At 43.4% G+C, this 15,131-nt stretch overlaps 1 protein-coding gene and 1 non-coding gene across 3 annotated transcripts in view; one reads left to right on the plus strand and one right to left on the minus strand.

Annotated features, from left to right (window-relative positions):
- The window catches only part of LOC140408621 (lipopolysaccharide-responsive and beige-like anchor protein), a 1,704,725-nt gene that overhangs the window by 657,404 nt on the left and 1,032,190 nt on the right, over positions 1-15,131 (plus strand). The gene's annotated exons all lie outside the window — the stretch shown is intronic.
- trnag-gcc (transfer RNA glycine (anticodon GCC)) lies at positions 10,851-10,921 on the minus strand. Its single transcript has one exon. It is a non-coding gene; the product is annotated as a tRNA-Gly (tRNA).

Consider the following 15,131-nt stretch of genomic DNA (forward strand, 5'->3'; position numbering starts at 1 on the left):
TGCCCTTGAAAGGTGTTTTGGTTTACGGGACTTAATTTTTGAATTGGAACAGCTATGGGGAATTCATTAAGTGTTATACGTGGATTACTTTAGCTGTGTAGTATATATATATATAATTTTATTTTATTTTTTTCTAGCTGTCAATTAAGTTCTTAGAATAAAGCTTATTTTGATTAAAGTGTCGAGGAAGACTGTTGAATCACACCTGAAAGGAAGGCTCTTGTGCTCATCGTAGCTAAATTCAGGTGGACTTCATAATATACTTTGGAGTTTCTACGCCCTGGCCCAAAACAATAGGCCTAATTTACTCATCCTTTCATCATAGGAAAGCCCTCTCATCCCAGAAACCAATCTAGTGAACCGCTGGTGTACTGCCTCCAAGACAATTATACCTTTCCTTAGATATGCAAACCAAAGCTGCTCTCAGTATATTAGATGTGGTCTCACAAAAGCCTTGTTCAATTGGAGCAAGATTTCCTTATTGTTACTCAATTCCCCTTGAAATAAATGCCTGCATGTTATCTGCTTTTCGATTCGCTTGCTACATGCTAACTTTGTGTTCCTTTAACAAGCACAATCAAGTCTCTCTCGGGAGCCAGATTTACCATTTTCACTGCTTTCAAAACATATTCTGCCTTTCTATGCTCATTACCAAAGTCAATGACACCACACTCTCCACATTATACCTCATCTGTCACAACATAGCCAACTCAGTGAACCTGTGTATCCTCTTTGAGTCTTCCTCGCAACTTACATTCCCACCTGGCTTTGTACAGTCCACAAACTCTAAATCATTGTGTCACCCATTTTGTCCACACAACTGGTACCTAAAATTGTATACCAATTTGACAAATCCAACATCACAAACGATCATGTCCCATCTTCCCAAATCTCTTTCCTACTACCCCCTAATGATCACCCAGTCTTCCTGACCATTTATAACAACCCGTAGAATATCCACCTCAACAGTCTATTCCCAGAAAACATTACTTTCCGAAATCTTGAGGTATGTTGAGCTGTGCAACATTCTGCTGGTGCAGTGCAATCTCCATAAATTTTACATATGATATAGATGAGTCCAGGAAGGTCATATCACTCCAGATAAATAATGCTATATCTATTTATATAGTTAGTTAATATTTTAAAGTTATTTTGATTGAGTGATTTCCATTTACTCACTCTAAATTGTTTTTTTTACTTTAAACTTGAAAGCCCTATTATGTACTGAAGCTATATTTCATAAAACTACAAGTTTGTGTTGAGGTCTATAATCACTTAAAGAAATACTTGGTTCTTTCCAGCCACCACTTATGGGTGGTTAGATCAGGTAGGGTGGGGCTGGCGGGGTGGGAGAGAGAGGAAATAATCCAGTAATGAATTGGAGGTTGACTTACCAGCTAGCTTTTTAATTAGCGGTGACATTGTATACAATTTCCTGGTCTACAATCTGCTGAGTCCCATCTCCTGAGGGTGTATAGATAGCCTGGATCATATTGAGATCAAAAAGAAGGAGGTGTTGGGCGTCTTGAAAAACATGAAGGTAGCTAAGTCCCCAGGGCCTGATGTGATCTGCCCCAAAATACTGATGGAGGCAAGAGAGGAAGTTGCTGGGGCCTTGACAGAAATCTTTGTATCCTCACTGGCTATAGGTGAGGTTCCAGAAGATTGGAGAATAGCTATTGTTGTTTTTTTTTTTAAAAATATATTTTATTAAAGTTTTCAAACACAATTTTTTCCCTTACAAATCAAAGAAATAAAAATAAAAGTAATATGATAACTGCAATATAACATTGTGTAACTAACATGGTAAACTAACCAAATAACACAAAGTAATACTTCCCCCCGCCCCCTCTCCCCCTCCAAAAACCCAAACAATTTACCCCCCCCCCCCCGGGTTGCTGCTGCTGGCCGTCTATATTCCCTCTAACGTTCCGCTAGGTAGTCGAGGAACGGTTGCCACCGTCTGGTGAACCCTTGAGCCGATCCTCTCAGCGCAAACTTCATCTGCTCTAGTTTTATGAACCCCGCCATATCGTTTATCCAGGCCTCCAGTCCGGGGGGTTTCGCCTCCCTCCACATGAGTAAAATCCTACGCCAGGCTACTAAGGACGCAAAGGCCACGACATCGGCCTCTTGAGCCTCCTGCACTCCCGGCTCATCCGCTACTCCAAATATGGCTAACCCCCAGCCTGGCTTGACCCGGACCTTCACCACCTTCGAGATCACTCCCGTCACTCCCCTCCAATACCCCTCCAGTGCCGGACACAACCAAAACATATGTGTGTGGTTCGCCGGGCTTCCCCCGCACCTCCCACACTTGTCCTCCACTCGGAAGAACCTGCTCAACCTTGCTCCCGTTATGTGTGCTCTATGCAGCACCTTAAATTGGATCAGGCTAAGCCTGGCACACTAGGAAGAGGAATTTACCCTGCTTAGGGCATCAGCCCACAACCCCTCCTCAATCTCCTCCCCCAACTCCTCCCATTTGCCCTTCAGCTCCTCTACCAAAGCCTCCCCCTCTTCTCTCATCTCCCGGTATATCTCTGACACTTTGCCCTCCCTGACCCACACCTCCAAAAGCACCCTGTCCTGGATCCCTTGTGTCGGGAGCAGCGGAAATTCCCTCACCAGTTGTTTCGTGAACCACCTCACCTGCATATATCTAAAGAAATTTCCCCGGGGCAGCTCATACTTTTCCTCAGGCGCTCCCAAGCTCGCAAACGTCCCGTCTATAAATAAATCTCCCACTCTCCTGATTCCTACCCGGTGCCAGCTCTGGAATCCTCCGTCCAGCATCCCTGGGGCAAACCTATGGTTGTTCCTGATCGGGGACCACACCGAGGCTCCCAGCACACCCCTCTGTCGCCTCCATTGCCCCCAGATACTTAATGTTGCCGCCACCACTGGGTTTGTGGTAAATCTTTTTGGGGAGAGCGGTAGTGGCGCCGTCGTCACCAGCGCTTTTAAACTCGTCCCTTTGCAGGACTTCATCTCCAACCTTTTCCACGCCGCTCCCTCTCCCTCTATCATCCATTTACGAATCATCGCCACATTGGCGGCCCAGTAGTAGTCGCCCAAATTCGGCAACGCCAGTCCCCCTCTGTCTCTGCTACGTTGTAGGAACCCCCTCCTTACCCTCGGGGCCTTCCCTGCCCACACTAAGCTCGTGATGCTCCTATCTATTTTTTTAAAGAAGGCCTTAGTGATCAGTATAGGGAGACATTGGAACACAAATAGGAACCTCGGGAGGACCATCATCTTAATTAGGGGTGATAATGATGCCCCCAGCAGAGGGGGAGGCAGAGATAGTGGGAGTGGAAGGAGCGGACGGCGGGGCTTACGTGAGCACGATGCTACGCTCGCTAATGGGAGCTGAGGCCCCCTCGGGCCCCTTGGAAGTGGAAGGGGCCCATCGGGTCCCTGCGAGGAGACCAAAGGCAGGAGAACCACCTAGGGCGACGATCGTGCGATTTCATCGCTTCAATGACAGAGAGGTGGTTCTGAGATGGGTCAAAAAGGTACGAAGTAGTAGATGGGAGAATGCGGTGGGCCTCTTAAAAGAGCCCGAAGGTCCGTTCGAGCTGGAGCCACCGAAACATGCAGCTTAGCTGGTCATCGCCGCAACCGGAAGTCTTCTTCAATAGCTAATGTTGTTTAAGAAGGGTAGCAAGGATAATCCAGGAAATTATAGGCCGGAGAGCCTTCGGTCAGTGGTAGGGAAATGAATAGAGAGGATTCTTCGAGACAGGATTTACTCCCATTTGGAAGCAAGTGAACATATCAGTGAAAGTTAGCATGGTTTTGTGAAGGGGAGATCCTGTCTCACTAACTTGACCAGGGATGTACTTCTGAGGCTGTATATGGCTCTGGTCAGACCCCATTTGGAGTATTGTGAGCAGTTTTGGGCCCCATATCTAAGGAAGGATGTGCTGGCCTTGGAAAGGGTCCAGAGGAGGTTCACAAGAATGATCCCTGGAATGAAGAACTTGTCGTATGAGGAACGTTTGAGGACTCTGGGTCTGTACTCGTTGGAGTTTAGAAGGATGAGAGGAGATCTTACTGAAACGTACAAGATACTGCGAGGCCTGGATAGAGTGGTCGTGGAGAGGATGTTTCCACTTGTAGGAAAAACTAGAACCAGAGGACACCGTCTCAGATTAAAGGGACGTGGATGGTGAATCTGTGGAACTCTTTGCCGCAGAAGGCTGTGGAGGCCAATTCGCTGAGTGACTTTAAGACAGAGATAGATATGTTGTTGATTAATAAGGGGATCAGAGGTTATGGGGAGAAGGCAGGAGTATGGGGATGAGAAAATATCAGCCATGATTGAATGGTGGAGCATACTCGATGGGCTAAGTGGCCTAATTCTGCTCCTATGTCTTATGGTCTTATGGATTGAGTTTTTCGAGGAAGTGACAAAGATGATTGATGATGGTAGGGCAGTGGAAGGTGTCTACATGGACTTCAGTAAGGCCTTTGACAAGGTCCCTCATGGCAGACTGGTGAAATCACACAGGATCAGATATGAGCTGGCAAGATGAATACAGAACTGGCTCAGTGGTAGAGGCAAAGGATAGCAGTGGAATGGTGCATTCCTAAATGGAGGGCTGTGTCTAGTGGTGTTCCGCAGGGATCAGTGCTGGGACCTTTGCTGTTTGTAGTATATATAAATGATTTGGAGGAAAATGTAACTGATATGATTAGTAAGTTTGCGGATGGCACAAAGGTTGGTGGAATTGTGGATAGCGATGAGGACTGTCAGAGACTGCAACATGATATGGATCAGTTGGAGACTGGACTGGGATGGCAGATTGAGTTTAATCCGGATAAATGTGAGCTAATGCATTTTGGAAGCCCTAAAATGGCTGAACCCTTGAGAGTTTTGACAGGCGGAGGAATCTGGGTGTACAAGTCCACAGGTCACTGAAAGTGGCAATGCAGGTGGAGAAAATAGCCAAGAATGGATACGGCATGCTTGTCTTCATCGGCCGGGCCATTGAGTATAAAAATTGGCAAGTCGGGAGGCATGGTGGCGCAGTGGTTAGCACAGCTGCCTCACAGCACCGAGGACCTAGGTTTGATCCCGGCCCCAGGTCACTGTCCGTGTGGAGTTTGCACATTCTCCCCGTCTCTGCGTGGGTCTCAACCCCACAATCCAATGATGTCCAGGACAGGTAGATTGGCCACGCTAAATTGCCCCTTAATTAGAAAACAAAAATGTCAGGTCATGCTGCAGTTGTATTAAACCTTAGTTAGGTGTGTTCAACTCTCGTCACCACACTACCAGATGCATGTGGAGGCTTTGGAGAGGGTACAGAAGAGGTTTACCAGGATGTTACCTGATATAGATACATGGAAGATAGGAGCAGGAGGAAGACTTTAGGTACTTCGAGCATGCTCCGCCATTTCTCACGATCATGGCTGATCATCCAACTCAATAGCCTAATCCTGCTTTCTCCCCACAGCTTTTGATCCCATTCTCCCCATGGAGGGCATTAGTTCTGAGGAGAGGTTGGATAAACTCATTTTTTTTCTCACTGGAACGACGGTGGTTGAGGGACGACCTGACAGAAGTCTACAAAATTATGAGGGGCGGGGACAGAGTGGATAGTCAGGAGCTTTTTCCCAGGGTGGAAGAGTCATTTACTAGGGGACATAGGTTTGAGGTGTAAGGGGCACTGTTTAGAGAAGATATAGAATTTACAGTGCAGAAGGATGCCATTCGGCCTATCGAGTCTGCTCCGGCCCTTGGAAAGAGCCCCCTACTTAAGCCCACACCTCCGCCCTATCCCCGTAACCCAGTAACCCCACCTAACCTTTGGACACTAAGGGACAATTTAGCAGGGCCAATCCACCTAATGTGCACATCTTTAGACTGTGGGAGGAGACTTGAGCACCCGGAGGAAACTCACGCAGACACGGGGAGAAAGTGCAAACTGCACACAGTCACCCGAGGCCGGAATTGAACCAGGTTCTCTGGAGTTGTGAGGAGGCAGTGCTAACTGTCATGATATCCAGATCAGCATATCATGGTGCAATCACACACACACTGATGGACAGGCATTTGGACCAACCAGCACACATACAACATCGCAGCCAATCACGAGTAAGAGCACACGCACTATAAAAGGGGGAACACGAGAGTTCCCGCTCATTCTGGTAGGAGACAGCTCGGGACACAGAGCTTGCAGCGTGACACTCAGACATAGACCATGTGTTGAGTGCCTCACCAACATTAGTGATAGGGCTAGGTCCATAGGTTAGCTGGTAGCGAACGTACCCAAGTCTATAGTTAGTTGCATCTGTTAGTTAACATAATAAAATCAAGTTGTATCATCTACAGCCGTGTTGGCTCATTTGTGTATCAGGACATCCAACACGACACTAACCACTGTGCCAGCATGCCACCCACCAAAGGAAGTTTTTTTTACACAGAGGGTAGTGGGTGCCTGGAACTCTCTTCCAGCGGAGATGATTAAAGCAGGTACGATAGTGATGTTTAAGGGGCGTCTTGACAAAATGCATGAATAGGATGGGAATAGAGGGATACGTACCCCTGAAGTGGAAGCTTTTAGGTTAGACAGGCAGCATGGTCGGCGCAGGCTTGGAGGGCTGAAGGAGCTGTTCCTGTGCTGTACTTTTTTTTGTTCTAATTAGCGAATCTGAATTGTCAGAAAGAAATTGAGTATTCGTGCACTCTTTTTGTCTCTTGAATAGAATAGTTGCATTGGCAACCTTCCATGCTCTGGCACAACATTAGGATGTTTGAAAGATTGCGTTCATAGCTTCTGCTATTTCATGCACGGTGCACTGGATTTTAAAATAAAAACAGTACGAGAAAAACTCAGCAGGCCTAGCAGCATCTCTGGAGAGATAAACAGAGTTAACGTTTCGCATCCAAATGACTTTTCTTCGTAACTCTAGCCTTGCTTGAGAATTTCTATGAGACCTTGTAATGGATAGAGCCAAGGCCAGAGACACTGAGAAAGTGGAAACTCCCCAAAACTGCCAAAACGTGCCCGGAAGTACCTGTGTGACCAGCTTGGGTCCCATGATGATTGTTTGCTGTATTCAGAATCAGGACACATACTGGCCTCATTGATATCAGAAGTTACAGACTTGATTCTCAAAGTGGAGACTTTGACAAGAGGAGTTTCAGACACACTGTCTGAGTTTCTCAAACCATCAACCACCACTTTCTGCGTCTGGTGCTGCACCAATGGATCTCCCAGGCAGGCCCAAAATTTGCCCTTACCAAGGTGTGCCTGCGGCATCCAGCTAATTACATTGTCTATATCTGACTCTACATACTCTACTGACCATGATTATGGCCAATAGAATTTAAGCACCTGTTTATTTACTAGAGTCTTTCTCTTGTAAACTGCATATTCTTTAATTTCATTTAAGTACATAATGTAATGAAAGGAGACCACTTAGTACATTGAAACTGCTTCCTCTGACATATCTCTTACATGTTGTTTTGTTTTTAAACCTGACTCCGTGATTTAATTTCCTGGGAAAGTTAAACGGCCATAGATGTGAGCACTTTAATATTCCACTAGTACAAAAGAAAGTTTAAGAAATATATAATTTCAACAATATTCAGATAATTCCCATTCAGAATGCCTGCAGCGAAATGTTGATTTCTGCCTTTCCCTAATATTTAATTGTCTTTCATTAAAGTTAAGAGCAAGTGCATTATTGGACTAATTTCTCTGGAAGGTGGCGAGGTGACGGCAGGAGATGTAATGTGCATTTATGTTCCGTCTGCTCCCAACACCCCAGCAAAAGTCCAAAGGCTGTTGGTTGATCACTGATGGTATTCTTTCTCGCTACTTTTACCTGGAAAGATTTTTGTCTGATATTAATGGAATCCATATCAAGATTACCACGTGTTCAGAAGGCTTTGCAGGCCTCGATTTTCATGAACCATGTTAGCTTTTTCAGTAAGTAATTTACAGCCTGTTCTGGCTTCTTCTGGCGTCTTGGCTGCTCTGAATTGTGATACAAAAGTGCAAATATTCTAGGTCAGTTCCAAGATCCTGTTACTAAAGCCTACCTCTTCTGTTCATGCCTTAGCTATGAATGTTCATGGCAAGATTCCTTCATGAAGCCCTGACTGTCTCTGCGGTCTCCTGTGCAATCCATAACTACATTAACCCAATTTTTCTAAGTACCGCCAATTGGGGTTAGAGGTGAATGAACTGTAAAACTACTTTTGGCTGGAGAGATGTTTGTGTATGCATACTTTCATTTATGCGTATGATATTTATATACTTAAAATGTTTCTTGCATGATTGATAGGAGTCAGGAATGGGCAGAAAGCTTGTGAACATGCAATGTATCAACAATATATTGAAAGAAAGGGTACAATTTATAGATCACTATTGTGCAGTGCTCTGGGATTTACTCAGTTACTCAGGAGAAAGAATTGTGTATTGAAATGTGATAAAACAATTTAAGAACCACTGTCTACTTGAATAACCAGGTTAAAGTTAAAAGCAACATCTCACAATATGGAATTTGGTTATCACTTTGCAGTTACATGGGCTCAGACAGCTCTCAGGACATTATTTTGTTATGTATTGTTTCATCTTTCACTGCAAATAGAAGATTTGGGGATCTAGATAAAAGGATTCTTTTTGGTAAATGGCTACGATGAAGAATGACCCACTCTACTTGTATGTAATTACGCTGGCTGAGATTGTAACAATTCATCACACGGAGAAGAATGACACTAAGGAAAGGGTTAGTCAAAGGAGATAGCCTTTGACTAACTACTGGACCACAAAGATCGATACTCGACTGATATTACTATAAAAGAACAATTGAATTCAGATGACATTTTAAGACAGGCTACACATTAAAAGATTGAATGGGGAGGAAACTGACCAGAATGATCTTGCCTTCATAGGATTAGGTATACTGAAAAGTTTTAAAACCAGACTGCACTTGACATTCCACTTACCCAGTGTTAGAGTGTCTTCCAATTTTAACTCACTTCCAAAAGGACTGTCGGCATTTGGGTGATTCTGGTGCCTGCCGTGAACACTGGCTTGGCAGGTTTCAGCAAGGAATGGAGTGAATGGAAAATCAGGCACTGTGTCTTTTGAAAAAATTAGCCAGAGAAAGTCATCCCGAACACCGTCCCCACCCTTCCATGTGTCATCTTTCCGTGTAAGCGCAGGGGAATGCAACATTGCCCCCACCCCTCCGCCCCTTCTTTCATCTCCTCCGTTCTCACTGTCCAAGGTTCCAAACGCTTCTTTCAAGTGAAACAGTGATGTGCTTGCACTTCATTTAATTTAGTATACTGTATTTACTGCTCATCATGTGGCCTCCTCTATATTGGGGAGAACAAACATACACTAGGTGACTGCTTTGTGGAACACCTCTGTTCACAAGCATGATCCTGTGCTTTGGTTGTTTGCCATTTTAATTCACAACCTTGTTTCCGTACTGATCTTACTGTCCATGGCCTGCTACGGTGTTCCAGTGGAGCTCAATGCAAGAGCAAGGAACAGTGTGTTATGTTTCAATGAAATATAATCTTAGTCTTCTGCACTCCAAAGAGTATAATCCTAATTTGCTCAGTCTTTCATCTCAAGAATCAATCCAGTGAACTCTACTGTACCATCTCCAAGGTAAGTACATATGAAGACTAAAACAGCGCACAGTACCCCAAGTCTCAACAAAGCCCTATATTTTATATATTATCGTAGCAATTTGGTGGAGGCAGCAATACAGTGATATTGTCACTGAACTAATAATCCAGAAACTTTGAAAATGCTCTGAGGCTTGGGTTCGAATCCCACCACAGCAGATGGTGAAATTTGAATTAAAAGTCTAATAATGACCGTGAAACCATGGTCGATTGTCATAAAAACCTATCTGGTTCATGATGTCCTTCAGGGAAAGCAACCTGCTGCCCTTGCCCGGTCTAGCCTACTTCAGATCTACAGCAATGTGGTTGACTCTTAAAATGCCCTTTGAAATGGCCTAGCAATTAGGGATGGACAGTAAATTCTGGCCCAGCCAGCAATGCCCAGATCCCATGAATGAATAGTTTTTTTTAAGAAGCAAGGCTTCTTTTCATTCCCTTGCAATAAATGCCTCCCCAATTGCTTGCTGTACCTGCATGCTAACTGTCTTCCTTGTATTCACCCAAGTCTCTCTCAACATCAAAATTGAGAAGTTTCCCAACATTTAAAAAAATTCTGCCTTTCTATTTCCTTTTAATTCTGGAATGCATTGATCAAATTACCCCTTAACCTTGCAAATTCCATGGAATACATGCACTCATGTAATTGTTTCTCATAACATATGGACGGCATGGTAGCACAATGGTTAGCACTGTTGCTTCACATCACCAGGGTCCTGGGTTCGATTCCCACTTGGGTGACTGTCTCTGTGGAGTCTTCACATTCTCCTCGTGTCTGGGTGGGTTTCTTCTGGGTGCTCTGGTTTCCCATCACAAGTCCCGAACGATATGCTTATTAGGTGAATTGGACATTCTGAATTCTCCCTTCATGTACACGAACAGGTGCCAGAGTGTGGCGACTAGGGGATTTTCACAGTAACTTCATTGCAGTCTTAATGTAAGCCTACTTGTGAAACTAATCAAGATTATTATTCTTATTAATTATATCACATGCCTATATGTGTTCTTCCTTCCCTTGCTAAACTGTTGGTTAAGGGTAGAAGTTACAACGTTATTGTCGTAAAACCCACACAGACATGGGGAGAACGTACAGACTCCGCACAGACGGTGACTAATCTAATCTGGGCCCTGGTGCTGTGAAGCAACAGTGCTAATCACTGCTACCATGCCGCCCACAAAAGGGTTGCCTTGCATTGGCCGGGAATTGAACCCAGGTCTCCCGCATGGCAGGTGAGAATTATACCACTGAACCACCAATGCAAATGATGTTCATAGGATAAAAAAATCATAGGATAAAGCAGTTGTTAATACTGAAGAAATTTTTGAGATGGGAACAAAAAAAAACGCTTTGAAACCACAATCCGTATCTATTCATGTTCATTTGCTGTGGACTGAAACACTATAAAATTTGTTTGAACCAAGATTTCCAAAATTACTGCCCCTTCAGAATCAAAACGCGCTCTGCAGAATATTAAAACACAGATTTGGCATTTCAGAAATCCTGTGGGGAAAGTTTGTCCATAAGCTAGAAATGTATGTGCAAGTCCCAAATTGCTCTCTCAGTTAGCAAAAACACCAATAACAGAATCTAAATTTAAAAAGAAATGTTATATTAATAACAATACTGTGAAGTTTACATTTTAAAATAATGTATTAATGTTTACAAACCTTCTATCTTTGTCGCTACATCAGGCATGACCTTGAGAATTGTTTCCAAATCACAATGAGCTGAAAGGGCAGTTTGCAATTCAGGGTGCCAAAATTTACTATTTATTATGTCTCCAGTCAAAATAGACATTTAGCATTTGTTTTATAGTGCTGTAATTAGCATATCATTCTCTGCCCACCACCACCCCTTCCATTTCAATAAACTTTTGTCATAATGTTTAAACAGATTTTAATTGTTGGTAATTGGAACTGCATGTTAATAGCCTGTAGATAATTAGGAAACCATTTGCATTTTTCTTACAGATTTGCTTGGTATTCAGAAAGGCGCTCATTCATGTTCTGTCTCAAGGGATTTTGCTAATCCCACTTAGTCACAGATATTATGTAGATGTGATTTAACTCATTTTATTTCACACTTTTCTTATATAGCAGAATTATCTCTGATTAGTTAGTTTGTCGGTTCTAAGTGCTCTTTGTTTTCAGTTGTATGACATTATCTTTATCTCAATTTTCTTTGGAAGGCTGGGATTATCAGACATCATAGATGTCGTCAGCATAAATTGCTTGATCTGCCAAATGTTTTTAGTGATTCTGAATGGGACCCTTCCCCACCTTCCTCCAAAAGATATTTCCTGAACAGCCCAATTTCAGTTGAGACTGGGAATTCAGCTGTCTTGAGAATCTAGCAATTCATTTATATTAATTATTAGTGCAGTTCAAATCCCTGAGAGAGCGATACAAAAAACAACCACGCTATGTTGTGTTAATTTTTTTTGATCTTTGAAGTCTGCTGTAGTTTTATACAAGTACATTGGAATCCATTAGGGGTGGGGTGGTTTGGTCCTGAAAGCAAAGACGACGACTCATGAATTTGTGGATTTTCATTGGCACCAGAATAAGAGAGGTTGGATGATTTATACTTGGAAGGATCATTCATTGCAAGATTTGAGTGTCCAAGAATTGGTACTGGTGTAATACGAATATTGAAACTATTTTTTTGACTGTTTGGGATATTGTTTACTTGGGTATTAATGTATTTTTCTCGGGAGTGCATTGCTGGTTGTAATTCAAATTTTCTTCTATGATTCCTTAAATTAAGATCTTAACCGTGTATATCATACCACCAAAATATTTTGGTTAATCATTTTATTTAATTTTATGGTTTTGCCAGAAATAACAACCGATTCTGAAGTGGTGTTGCAAAAGTAAGAAATACTGGGTTTTAAAAGTCTGGAAAGTAAAACGTCATTCTCATTTTTTGTATTATTAAACAGATTATGTAATTTTGAATTGAAGATCCACTTGTTTCAAAATTGACTGGAACTGAGTATGGGACACTGGATATGACAGATTTGATACACATATTTAGACTATTGATTGTATTATATAATTTCATGGTAAATTAAAGCAGGCGACTCAAGTATGTTTTCTGCGCAGCTATTTATTTCTTTATTATTTAATAAGAGGAGAAGTTAATTTGTGACCACTATTTTTCTCTCTCCACTCCGATTCTGAAAGCACCAACACTCAGTCCTGTACAATTCCACATGTAATAATTACCCCTCAGCAGTCATTGTTTTTGAGTGAACGCTGATAATGGTTTGCAGACTTCTTCTCTACTGCTGAGAAAACCAAGCTGGGATGGATCCTGTCCTTCCCAACATTCACACCATACATCTCGACCATAAGCTGCTGTGTAACAGTCAGAAATGCAGATGTAGGAAGATTATTCCCTTACTCTAACCTCGTCAAATTTAGCATTTCCACTACTGCCCTGTTCGAGATCAACTAATTCAGAACTCGTTGATGATTACAACCCCCCAATGGTTTAGAACATGCTATTGTCAAATGTGGTTTATCCTTCACTTCATAGAATCATAGAATTTACAGTGCAGAAGGAGGCCATTCGGCCCATTGAGTCTGGACCGGCCCTGGGAAAGCCCACGCCTCCACCCTATCCCCGTAACCACACCTAACCTTGTGGACACTAAGGGTCAATTTAGCATGGCCAGTCCACCTAACCTGCATACCTTTGGACTGTGGGGGGAAACGGAGTACCCGGATGAAACCCATGCAGACACTGGGAGAAAGTGCAAACTCCACACAGACAGTCACCCAAGGCCGGTATTGAACCGGGACCCTGGAGCTGTAAGGCAACAATGCTAACCAATGTGCTGTTGGAATGAGTAGCCAGTTGGTCGGTGCATTGCATTTTTCAGACGTCTGAGGGGGATGCATTTATTTGGAGAAAATTGTGAGAAATTTGGAAAGTCAGAATATATAGGGGTGTAAATATTTGAAGTGCAGTTAGACCAACACATAAAAACATCCAATTGTCATGGGTCTTAATGATGGGGCATAGAATGCAAGAACAATAAGATGATTGCAGATTTTTGCACAGAAATGGTTAGACCATGCAAGAGTACCGCACAAAGCACAGTAGCATTGTGGATAGCACAATTGCTTCACAGCTCTAGGGTCCCGGGTTCGATTCCGGCTTGGATCACTGTCTGTGCGGAGTCGGCACATCCTCCCCATGTGTGCATGGGTTTCCTCCGGGTGCTCCGGTTTCCTCCCACAGTCCAAAGATGTGCAGGTTAGGTGGATTGGCCATGATAAATTGCCCTTAGTGTCCAAAATTGCCCTTAGTATTGGGTGGAGTTACTGGGTTTATGAGGATAGGGTGGAGGTGTTGACCTTGGGTAGGGTGCTCTTTCCAAGAGCCGGTGCAGACTCGATGGGCCAGATGGCCTCCTTCTGCACTGTAAATTCTATGAAAAACAAAGCATTGTGCACCCTAGTATAGAAAGGGCCTGTTTGGAGCCGGTTTAGCTCACTTGACTAGACAGCTGGTTCTTTATGCAGAGCAAGGCCAGCAGCGCAGTTTCAATTCCCTTATTGACTGAGATTATGCAGAAAGGTCAGCCTTATCAACCTTGCTCCTCGCCTGAGGTGTGTTATCCTCAGGTTAAACTATCACCAGTCAGCTCTCCCCCTCAAAGGGGAAAGCAGCCTATGGTCACCTAGGACTGTGGTGACTTTACCTATAGGGGCAGCACTGTAGCACAATTGTTAGCACTGTTGCTTCACAGCGCCCGGGTCCCGGGGTCGATGGCCGGCTTGGGTCACTGTCTGTACGGAGTCTGCACACTTCCTGTGTCTGCGTGAGTTTCCTCCCACAAGTCCCGAAAGACATGCTTGTTAGGTGAATAGGATATTCTGAATTCTCCCTCAGTGTGCACGAACAGGCGCCAGAGTGTGGCGACGAGGGGATTTTCACCGTAACTTCATTGCAGTGTTAATGTAAGCCTATTTGTGACACGAATAAAGATTATTATTATTATTAGAAAGGCCAATGAAATCATAGAGAGTGCCCAACCTAAATTCATCAGGATATTGTTAGGAATGAGAAACTATAGTTCTGTGAAATTTGAGGTGCAGGCCTGTTTCCACTGAAACAGAAGATTAAATGGAAATGTAATCAAGGTTTTTAAAATCATGAAAGACTTTGATGGATGAATTAAGAAAATACTGTTTCCTCTGGGTGGGAATTCGTGATGAGGGAGCATCAATTAAAAATTATAAGTAGAAATGTCCTTACAGGGTAAGTTGTTAGAGCATAGACTGCTTCAGCACAGGAGAGACAGAGGTCATTACATACTTTTATGGTAAGTGGAGACAACTAGTTGACAACCCTGAACATGGAGGGCATGATTCACCTCTCAATTGCCTCTTCGGTTTGAGGGCCGACTTTGTGTCCAAGCAGTTCACTCAAATATGTCAAAGCATATTGAGTTTAAAA

This window comes from Scyliorhinus torazame, chromosome 3 (genome assembly GCF_047496885.1).
Source record: "Scyliorhinus torazame isolate Kashiwa2021f chromosome 3, sScyTor2.1, whole genome shotgun sequence".
In the NCBI taxonomy this organism is placed as follows: domain Eukaryota; kingdom Metazoa; phylum Chordata; class Chondrichthyes; order Carcharhiniformes; family Scyliorhinidae; genus Scyliorhinus; species Scyliorhinus torazame.